This window comes from Hippocampus guttulatus, chromosome 2 (assembly GCF_054856545.1).
Source record: "Hippocampus guttulatus isolate MCC_2025c chromosome 2, RoL_Hgut_1.0, whole genome shotgun sequence".
NCBI classification, from domain to species: Eukaryota; Metazoa; Chordata; class Actinopteri; order Syngnathiformes; family Syngnathidae; genus Hippocampus; species Hippocampus guttulatus.
This window is the reverse complement of record NC_141262.1, coordinates 14,806,993-14,818,232: the sequence shown is the minus strand read 5'-3', so window position 1 is coordinate 14,818,232 and position 11,240 is coordinate 14,806,993.

Sequence of the window (11,240 nt, the reverse complement as noted above, 5' to 3'; positions counted from 1 at the left end):
TCGCAATCCCACGTTTCAACATCTCCCTTCTTTTTTTTCCCCTCCCCTTCTATTACGATATGAGCAATCAAATACACTTATTATCCAAGCATTCTTGGTCTATAAAGCCGAAGCGGCGTCTAGTGGCTGCTTCATCTTTAGCTGCCTTATGGGCCACTTTATTAATGACACAGGAGCTTTTTTGTGCATTAGGCTCAGTTCGTTGCTCTTTTATGAGAGAGAGTCCAGCTTACCTGGCTCCATTAACCAAGATGGGAGGCATTAAACCGAATTTTAAAATCACCTGAATGAGGAGCACATGGGGAGCATCTGATCGGCGGTGAAATATTCCTCAAATTCTCTTTTTATTCTCATTGTATTTGACAAACACGAGAATATTTATGGGTTCCCCTCTCAAAATAAGGAAATATCACGCTATCTCTTTATTGTGTTGGCACTCAAAGAAATTCATATCCGACTGTGAAAAGAGTCTAAGGGGGGGTGAGGGGGGTTGAGAAAAAGAGGAGAAAGACAAACAAAAGGCAGCAAAGGATATGGTGTCCTTTGTACTTGACATGCTGCTTGATGAATGGACGTCTGTGAAGCAGTCACGTCTCCACAGAGGACGTTTGACCTCCTCGCTAACACAGCAGCCAACATTTCCTCTATGGAATTTTATTTCATTGTTTTGTTTGTTTGTTTTGTTTTGTTTTTATGTGGGAAGTGCTTCAAATGAACGAGTTCTTGGGAGGTACAAGCCGCCATCCGACCATATTCTTCCTTTGTCTTGCAAGCATAGACTTGAGATAGGAGTGCTGTACGGTGGGAGTGAACCCAACTCACGATACCATAAGCCAACATTCAGCAAATAGTGAACAATTCTTCCAAAAAAAGAGTCTTCAAGCTGTTGTTTGACATTCTCACCTGACGTTGATTGTCAAACTAAACATGAAACAAAGAGAATGACACCTTGTATATTTAGGACCAGGGATGGCGCTGTCGCCCATCAGAAATCTCTGTAGCCCCAGTTCAACCTCTCCATCATTTTATTGGATATTCTAAAATTTATAAATTCTATGGAGCTGTGCCACATGCTTGAGTCTTCCACTTAGCCAGCTTAATGTTATTCCTAAATACCAATTATGTTGCGGTGCTATAATTCAACATGCTATTATCTGACATCATCTTCCACTGTAAATCAATCTTTGGTGCGCATTTTAAGCTCAATCCATCAGAGGTATATACAACTACAAAAATAAGAGGAAACAACGTCTCTCTGAGCATTCGTGGAGTTGCTGTTGTGAATCTAAAATCCGAATTGTTCAACATAAGTGATTTCGCCGGAGTGTGTGCGCGTGTGTGTGTGTGTGTGTGTGTGTGTGTGTGTGTGTGTGTGTGTGTGTGTGTGTGTGTGTGTGTGTGTGTGTGTGTGTGTGTGTGTGTGTGTGTGTGTGTGTGTGTGAGAAGGCTCTGACTGCATGTCACTGAATAATATGGAGTGCTTCTCATTGAAATACAAAACATTTTTTTCTCTGGTTAAAGTTGAAATGGATTGATGGCATTTACGTTTAAAAAGCCGTTTATTTATCTTTAACAAACACGCTTCGCTGTTGTGTGCCGAAGTGAGAAGACATATTTTCATTGTACAGGAAATTTAACCCTTTCCAGGACAGTGGTCACTTGTGTGGGCGGCTATTAAAAAGTTGCTTTCTCCTATATGAAAAAAAAAAGGCAAATCTTGATGCAGGTTCCAAATATTAATTTCATATCAGACATTTTGGAGTCCTGGAACATATAAAATCACATTACATAATTTCCTGCAGAAAATTGTTTTGAATCTCAGCTGAATGGATTGTGTTCAACTTTGGAGTTCCAGTACAGCATATGGTACAGTATATGGCTTCACTGAAAGCCAGGCGCTGTCTTTTCTGACACGAGATGACACATGCAATAAATGGCTAGTGAGCGCTAACTCGCATTAACACACGTTCACACACACATCAACGCAAAGTGGCTGGAGTGTTTCAATCCGTAACCCTGTTGAAATCTTGAAAACCTTGGCTGGTGCTTTATTGCAGAAGAAAGATACACATGCCTAGGCATCTGTTAAAGCAAACCTCCAGATATGTTTCATGTCATTCCAATTCCTTGACTTTGATTCAAATGCTTCAGTCTACCAGCCAATGTAATGATGTAAAGATGCTTGCACTTGTTTTGCAATGCAGATTCACTTACTTTTCTATCATTGTAGTTTTTAATGGATGTTGCTTTAATACTCAACTGGCACCAAATCCTCATTCTAACGCATGTTTCATTTTAGCTACTACCACAGATAAGGAGTAAATATAGATATGGCATGGGTTGTGAAATTAGATTTTATTCAAGCACATTCATTTGTTTGCTCATATTTTGAATTCTGTGAGGCTATTTTGTGAAAAAAGGGGGCATTTATTTATTTTTACTTGAGTTTACATTGCAAGAATTCAACATTTTTCTTAAAGATGACATAATGTGGAAATGAAAAATAACAGTGTAGAAATAAAACACTTGCTTTGACTTTTTTTTTTATCCTTAGATCTTTACCAGCCATCTTTTTCCATCCATCCATCCATCCATCCATTTTCTACCGCTTATCCGGGGTCGGGTCGCAGGGGCAGCAGCTTCAGCAGGGAAGTCCAGACTTCCGTCTCCCCAGCCACTTCTTCCAGCTCTTCCCGGGGAAATCGGAGGCGTTCCCAGGCCAACTGGGTGACATCATATCCCAGCGTGTCCTGGGTTGTCCCCGGGGCCTCCTGCCGGTGGGACACTTCACCAGGGAGGCGTCCAGAAAGCACCCTATTCAGATGCCCGAGCCAGCTCATCTGGCTCCTCCAGCTTTTTTTTCTTTTCTCTAAAGTAACTCTGTCCTGGTTCTCCTTTCATGCAGAGTTTCAAATCTTATGAGTCTACCTGAACTCGCAGACATCTAATCTTGTCCGCATGTTAGCACAGCAGAGCACGTGACGGTGACCAACTTTTAAGGCAAACCGTCTGCTCTGTACTTTCACGGACAACTTAAGCCAACCAGACTCCGACCACATTTGAGCATGATCAATGTTTTTATAGACTGTGAGGAGTAATAATCGGATGATTTGTTTGCATTTACAGTAGCAGGATATGTATTGATCAGGTCAATAAACTATTTAATTAATTTACTTTGTCTTCAAAGGTGAAGTTGCTTGATTCATACTGCACATTTCATACACAAGGTAAGTTATTGTGCTTCACATCGTTGAAATACAATTTTTTTTTCACGTCTTTTCTTTGGGATAAAATACAACATGCAAAGACAAAATCACTTAAACAGAGGTATTGTAAAAATATTTTTAACCTGAGTTTGAAAGTATTTACTTGGGCCTAACTTCATTTAGTTATAGAGCTGTCATTAAGTTCATGTTGTGAAATCGATGAGCCTCAGTGAAGTCAGGCGTTTTCACAAGAGACTTTGTGATTGGATAGTGCCACTCTGCTCCAGCTCCTCCCTGCCATCCAAATATTGTTCTTGTCATTTGCAAAAAAGTTGAAATTGTAAGATTTGAACAGTGGGTTTACATTTATTCATGAACGTCATTTTTTTTCTGGGTTTCTTTCATTTTTCTTCGTGATATCCATGTCGGAAGGTTTCGCTTTGCTTCGTGGCATTAAACAGAAGGAGAAAAGGTTATTTTCATGATTGCAGCAGATAGTTGGACAGATTCAAGCGTCATCTTGGGTCTTTGATGCCAGGTCGTCCCTTTATATGTCTCCCTTTTCCAGGAAATCCAAGCAGATATGAGTGAGCTTCTCACAGCTGGATGCAAAATTGAAATGCGAGACTGCATAATTGCAAATTTGATTGCCTCAAATGTGCGCTGGGTGCAATTTTCCCCAAAGCAAATCTTTTAATTTACGAACTGCCAACCGCTGGTGGTAAGCGAAAGAGTGTGAGTGAGAGCGAGACCGCCCTCGGCTTTGACTGAAGATGTGCCACCGTGAATGAACATCCCATTTTATGTGAGCGCATCAGTTTTTATTGAAGCATGTCAGCTTACGCTAGAGCCAGAGACAGCTGTATGGAAATAAGACTGGATAAATTGAAGTGCAACACAAATTTAAACAAGGACACCGTAATTTGCTACAGTGTACGACTAATCATTCCTGAATTTACAAATACTCAACACACATGAAAAACTGAAGAGGTAGTACAAGTGCAGAACTCTACTAAGCCCCTCCCCCAAAAACTGGAACATGGACGGACATGGATTGCGGTATTTTTGTTTGTCTGTAATTTCTGGTTTGGACGGAGCATGTTCGGAATGGATGGACGGTACTGTTGTGACTCAGTGTTTCTGACTGGGTCTTTTGATACTAAATGCAAAGCGCAAAGAAAACAAAGAAAATGTGGTTTTCCCCCTAACCAATAAGAACTGCCCTCTTGCAAAGGATTGTACTAACCAACCAAACGAGGTTAGTTCAAGGAAGAGGATACGAATGTTATACATGGCTCGACGGTACAATTTTGACTTAAAGATAGTTTCTACAATCCTTGTTTGTTGATAATTCTGTCAAATGAACACTAATACAATACTACATAATACTTTTTGAGATCGAATGATTAAATTGCAACCTAAAAAGAGTTTTGATCTTGATGAAAGCCATTGTGATTTTCCAACTACCGGTAACTCATATGAACTGCTCTCATCGTTGCCCCCAATTGTCCCGATGCAAGTCCATCGTAATGCTGAAATAAATAAAATAACAATGGTGCATTGATATTGATACACAAATGGACCGACTTTTTCAAGATATGAACCGTCATCCAGATGATTTTTGTTGTTGTTGTTGTTGACTTGTGACTCCAAACTTGAGATACAATAGAATTAATCGTACAAGGCACTGGAACAGTGTGACAGCTATAAAACCTCTTCAAGTGGGGCTGAACCGACAGTTGGGGACAGAAGTATTTCTTGTCAGTCTGCAGTTTTGTAACACTGCTCCAATGTCAGTCATCAAGCCATACGCAGGGAAATGATATTCTGACAAAAACTGCTAAGCCTAAGCATTCAAATGCTGAATCTCTCTGAATGATACCAAAAATGAAGTGTAAAGTGACTTTTGAAACACCGTCAGTCATTTCGATCCCACCAGGTACATTTCAATTTCATACGGATCTGAGCAATTGACTTGATGAATTATACAGAACATTCCTGCCTGTTGCGATTGTTCAAACATAGAGTCTTTCATTTAGCATTTCTGATCAAACGTTCTTTGTTGTACCATCGTAAATGTTTGAAATCAGTCAGAGCGTGTATGCAACCAACACCCAGAGGCCAAACAAGCTTGGGAGGTTGACACGAGGGTTGGGGTGAGCCATCTGTGTGCTATTTAGCCCGGTCCCAGAAGTCCTGGCTGCTTAATTCCAAAAGTGCCATTATGTGTTGGCCATTGAAAAGCTTCAGATTTCATTAGGGCACAGGAAGGGCCACATTACCCTCTGGATTAATGTCAAGTTCGGAGGTTCAGAGTTGCAGGATTGGATGGCATTTATGTGACTGCTTTGACCTGCCTGTTGAAACGCACCCAAAGTCATTAAGATCAACGGAGAGCTGGTTCAACACTTAACTAGCTCATGAATTATGGAATTTTTCTTCATCACGTATATTTGTGACACTATGGAGGTCTCAAAAAAAATCTCTTATGAATGATTCTGTCAATTGGGATCGTGGACCTCCCTATGAGAAGCGTTATCTTCGCCCTTCAAATTCAACATTGCATCATCACGGTCTGTTTCTTAGCAACGTGTGCTCCACTGTGGTGATGGGATGTGGGCTGGTTGTGTTTTATCATGCCGGCAATTGCTCTGTCAAGAAAGGTGACACGCGAGCTCCCTTACGTCATGAGGAGACTTCAGAAAACAAAACGAAAATGGAAATGAGTGGAGTACAGACCTCCACCAAGGCCAAACAATCCTTATTTGGATTAGTGTAATATTGGACAACATGCAGCGCCCCCGTGCCCCCCTTTTGCATTAGGTATATTTTTTAATAAAAATGAATCCGTAATATCCTTGGGGAAAAATATTGAAAAACACCGAGGGCCATGTTTTCATGCCAAAGTGCACATCATGTCACCTTCCAGCATAGGTGTCAAACTCAGATCCTGGAGGGCCGCTGTCCTGCATGTTTTCCAAGTCTCCCTGTTGCAACACACCTGATTCAAATGATCAGATCATCAGCAAGCTCTGCGCAAGCCTGACATTGAACCTGTTCATTTGAATCAGGTGTGTTGCAACAGGGAGACTTGGAAAACATGCAGGACAGCGGTCCTCCAGGACCTGAGTTTGACACCTATGTTCCAGGTCCAGAGAGTAAACCCTGCTCCAGAGCTACCTGCTGGTTGAGAAGAAGCACCTGTGGCTAAAGACAAACTAGCAGGATTTACTTCCTGGACCTGTATTTGATACCTCTGTCAAATAAGAGGATTTGCATTTTGGCCATCGATATGTCGTAAGTTTGAAGTGTGTTTGTTTTAATTAGCAATTTGTGGCTTTGCGCATAAAAAATTCATTTGCACTTTGGATGCAGAAGGGTGAACGTCTCCTATTCGTCTCCAGAAGTCTCCAGTTACACCACAAAAAGTCAAAACTGAGCATAAGATCATTTCAGAGCCTTATTCCACCCAGGTCGTCATGGTAACAGTGTCACAAGTGGATATTGTGTGCTGTAAAATTTTATCCTTTGTTTCTTTTGAGAGAATGTTAGAAACATTTTAGTCACACTTCTCTTTTGAATTGTGAAAGAACATTCAATATGTTCTTCAATATTCATCATTCATGTAGAATTTTTGAAAAATGTCCAAACATATAGTATTATTACATATTACTATCACAGGTAGGAAAATCAATTGCCTCCTTTGTCTAGATTGGAACTAAATTAAGAGCGGCATTCCTTGGTCGATGCGCCAATTCTTTCCCGAATGTTTGTGGGAGTTGGAATCATTTTGTCACAAAAGATTTTGCGAACCTACCTTGAATGATGGGCATTTGATGGAAATTGGTTGTGTATTTTTTTTTTTTTTTTTTTGTGCATATTCCTAACCAAGGGACATATTCTCCCATTCACGCTAAAGTCACTTTTAAGCACTTGGCTTTTGGGACCATTTTCCCGTCCAGACTTATGACACACCCTCCAAACGTAACCTGGAAATTTGTGCGCAACCACCAAAGCAGCATTACTCCTTTAAGCTTACGGGTGGCCCTAAATTGCGGATCGTGGAGGAGAATGTTTTTTTTAAATCAGACTATTATTCTTATGACTGAACGCATGTTTGGAGAATGAATGTACTATAACTATGCTTAAAAAAAATGAATAAATAAAACACACCATTCCAACTGGCAGTAGAATCACTCCTTGCAGTTGTAGGTGGGAAAAAAATTTCGCTGGTGCAAATATTCTTCCCCATTAAATATCACATCTTAAGTGCTGTAATAGCTGCCCCACTTTCATCACTTCAATCTCTCCACATGCAGTGCATTCGATAGCTTTCTGCAAATCACTTCACACATGCAGCGTCATATGTTGTTGCTCAATCCAAACTTGAAGAGCAATATGATGTTTCACCTTCTCGGGGCGCTGGACTTAATACAGCTTCTGGAGTGCAAAACAAACATGTGCTTAAGTCGACCGAAAAATGCACACCATGCCAATTTGACAGGGAACACCCACATTTTAAGGTTGCTCGACCCAGAATGCATAACTGACATGAAGGTGAATAAATAACGAATTTAAGTGGAAGGGCGACTGAACCACATGGGATAATATGGGACTTACTAACTAACGTCAATACAACTAAGAAAACATAACCAAGCTGGGTCCTCTTACAGCTAATCATCTGTTGTGCGGCCATGTTTTTTAATCTCATTTTACACACCTCTCCATATCCACAATATGGAAATGCACGAAAAACCCGGTGCCCTTCCAAGTGCCTCTGGGTTTCATCAGCATTCTTCCCGGGCCTGCTACCAACTGTGAGAACTTCTGAGGTTCTTCATCACGAAATGATGTTGAGCAGCTGTGATTCACGGACCACACTGCTCGTCGCACTCTTATATGCTGCACCCTGCCTCAACAGTGCACTACATGCACATGCGGGATCTAATTTCAGAGTTAATTTTCTACAAGTTGAACTCATAACATCTCAAGAGGCGGCACAATATAAATGTTTGACAGGTTGTTTGGACTCCTTTCATCTGTTTTCCCCTCCATGCTCAACCTGTGGACTGATTCACATGTTTCTGTCTTTTTTTTTTTAATGCAGTCCACGCTGTTGTTTACACAAATGGGATGCCAACTTCAGCCAAAACCAGCTCAGTCAGATCAATATTTGTCACACGTGTAGAATTAACAACACTGTCGGGATATTATTATTATACATTGTGGTACATTTGGTGCATATAATGGTTTTGTTTTTGTTGTCGATCAAAGGTCATCATCGAGGCCACACAGTGAGAGGTGGGCAGCGCATCTGCCGGTATAAGTTTCCTAAGTAGCCATCAAAATGACTTGCATCCACTGAACACAACATAAAATGCATGAACTAATGCGAGCCTGCACCAGAACAATGTGTGTCATATATTCTGCCTTTTATAAAGATAACAATGCTCAGTTTAGATTGAGGGAGTGATTTAGCAACATTAATGATATGTTCAAAATCAAACATGTTGTCTCTCGGGACAAGTTCAAGGGAACAGCGGGAATAATGTCATCGATTCTGTGATTTACGTGTCATGTCACCTGCTGATAGACTGGGAAAAGACTTTGTGTGGACTAAAAACACAGCCTTGACCCACTTTGAACAACAACGCTGCACTGTGGGAAAGGAGCAACACAGGCAAACTTGATGAAATCCACCTGAAAGCTGAGAGGCGCAGAGCGAGAGTCGCTTGCTATTAAAAAGTGGGTGCCATGACGGTATCAACAAGTACTCTTCACGGCAATGGAAAGACCCCAACGATGACTACACACTGACTAAATTTCAATAGGAAGCCTCCTCGGAGAATCATTTGGAGTTGTCACTGCTCAGGCGCCAATTACCGAGCCGGTCCCCGTCGGATGGCGTCAAACTGAAAGCAGAAAATTCAATGGAAAAAGTCGGTGAAAGAGATTGGAGGAAAGAGACATTTTAAGAAGGGACACAAATGTTGTGGCTGGGGTATAAAATAACAACACAAATGGCAATTTGTATCCAAACTTAACAAAGCACACACGTGATGTGAATCATTACGAGACTTGGCATCAATTCTGTCTTGCAACTGACCGAACTGAATGCCAAATCTGCAGAACTGGCGAAAACTGTAAACAGGCCTTTCACTCATTAAATTACAAAAAATAAACAATAAAAATTAATGTTATTATTTGCACAAATGTGGTGAAGCTGCAATTTCAATTTCAGTGTCGAGGTAATGAATAAACCTCTTTTAAAAAACATTTGTCTTTTGGCTTTGAGCGCAGCTGCTTGTTGTAAATGAACGAGCAGCCATCGTGTTTTCCCGAATCGCTAAGCGCTTGCAGTCCATAACTTACATCCTGTCCGCTGTTTTGACGGCATGCCAGGTTTCTTTTTTTTTACCCAAGACGTGGGAGCTTGAGAGCTCTCGGGAGCGGCAAGATGGATAAGACCGCAAAGTGCCACCATGTGACATTGGAGCGAGATGAGTGCGTTCCTTACAAGCTCACACATTAAACAAGCGGGAGATTGCCGAGGGAGGCAAGGGGCACGTCCACTTTCACGCAGGGTGCACAGGACAGCTGCTTTGTTCATCACCAAGTCTCTGAAAGCCAGTGCAAATGATTGCCCCTGCTGGAGAACTCATGTTTACTGGGCGCAAACTGGCTTCAAAGGAGAGTGAATGCTCTTATTTTGGATGCATTTTCTAAATATCTGCACAACCTAAGCTCTTCAAGACAACATAGAAGGCAGAGTAGCATTCAGTAGATTATGTAGGGAGGTTATAGGACAAATGGACAGTATCTTTTGATATTCTGGGCTGCAGGGAGTTGTGGCACAAATTGCAAAATGACAATAACAGATACCTCTAACAAATGTGAGAGAATTGTGTCCATCCATCCTTTTTATGTTTGTAGCAAGGACATGCAGTATTGGGAGGCTCTGGAATGTTCTAAAAAATGTCCATCCATCCATCCATCCATTTTCCACCGCTTATCCGGGGTCGGGTCGCGGAGGCAGCAGCTTTAGGAGGGAAGCCCAGACTTCCCTCTCCCCAGCCACTTCTTCGAGCTCTTCCTGGCGGATCCCGAGGCGTTCCCATGCCAGCTGGGTGACATAGTCTCTCCAGCGTGTCCTGGGTCGTCCTCGGGGTCTCCTGCCAGTGGGACATGCCCGGAACACCTCACCAGGGAGGCGTCCAGGAGGCATCCTAATTAGATGCCCGAGCCACCTCATCTGGCTCCTCTCGATGTGGAGGAGAAGCGGCTCTACTCTGAGCCCCTCCCGGATGACCGAGCTTCTCACCTTATCTCTAAGGGAGAGCCCGGACACCCTGCGGAGAAAACTCATTTCGGCCGCTTGTATCCGGGATCTCGTTCTAAAAAATGTAAATTATTATATAATGTTTTTCATTTTTAGTTCTCTGATCCCTACTATATTTTTAGCTTCTTTTTATACCCAATAATGATTTCATAGCCAAAATAGTTTGTTTTGCGTGTTTCCCGTGCAAATACATTGTTAAGACGCTGAGTGAGGCAGCGAACAGCCCGCCTCACCCCGGATTCTGCACCAAACGCAGTAATTGAACAGAGTACCATCGATTGGAAAAATCACTGTCGTGCAACAGAGGAGGCTAGTGACAAGTGCCTGTTCCTATCGATTATCATGACGTCTCCAACATATTGTTTTTTTCAGGCATTCTCAGGGCGTCGATTTGGTCGCAGCTGTGCTATTCAAGCAAAGTCCGGTTGCGATCGTTTCAGCGCCCTGAGAATGAATCTACCTGGTTGAATGAGAATATTCAGAGGCATTGCTTTCAGACACTAATTTTACATAGTGAGACAAATAATAGTTTGTACATTATTTGTGTTCCATGTTTAGTGTTGTTGATCGCAGATCGAAATACAAACTCGGGCGGATATTGCCTCACACAAAATAAGAAATACATTCATACAAAATATTAAACAATTTTGATGTGTCTTTTGTCTTGTTCCAGGATCAAGATGACACAAGGCAGT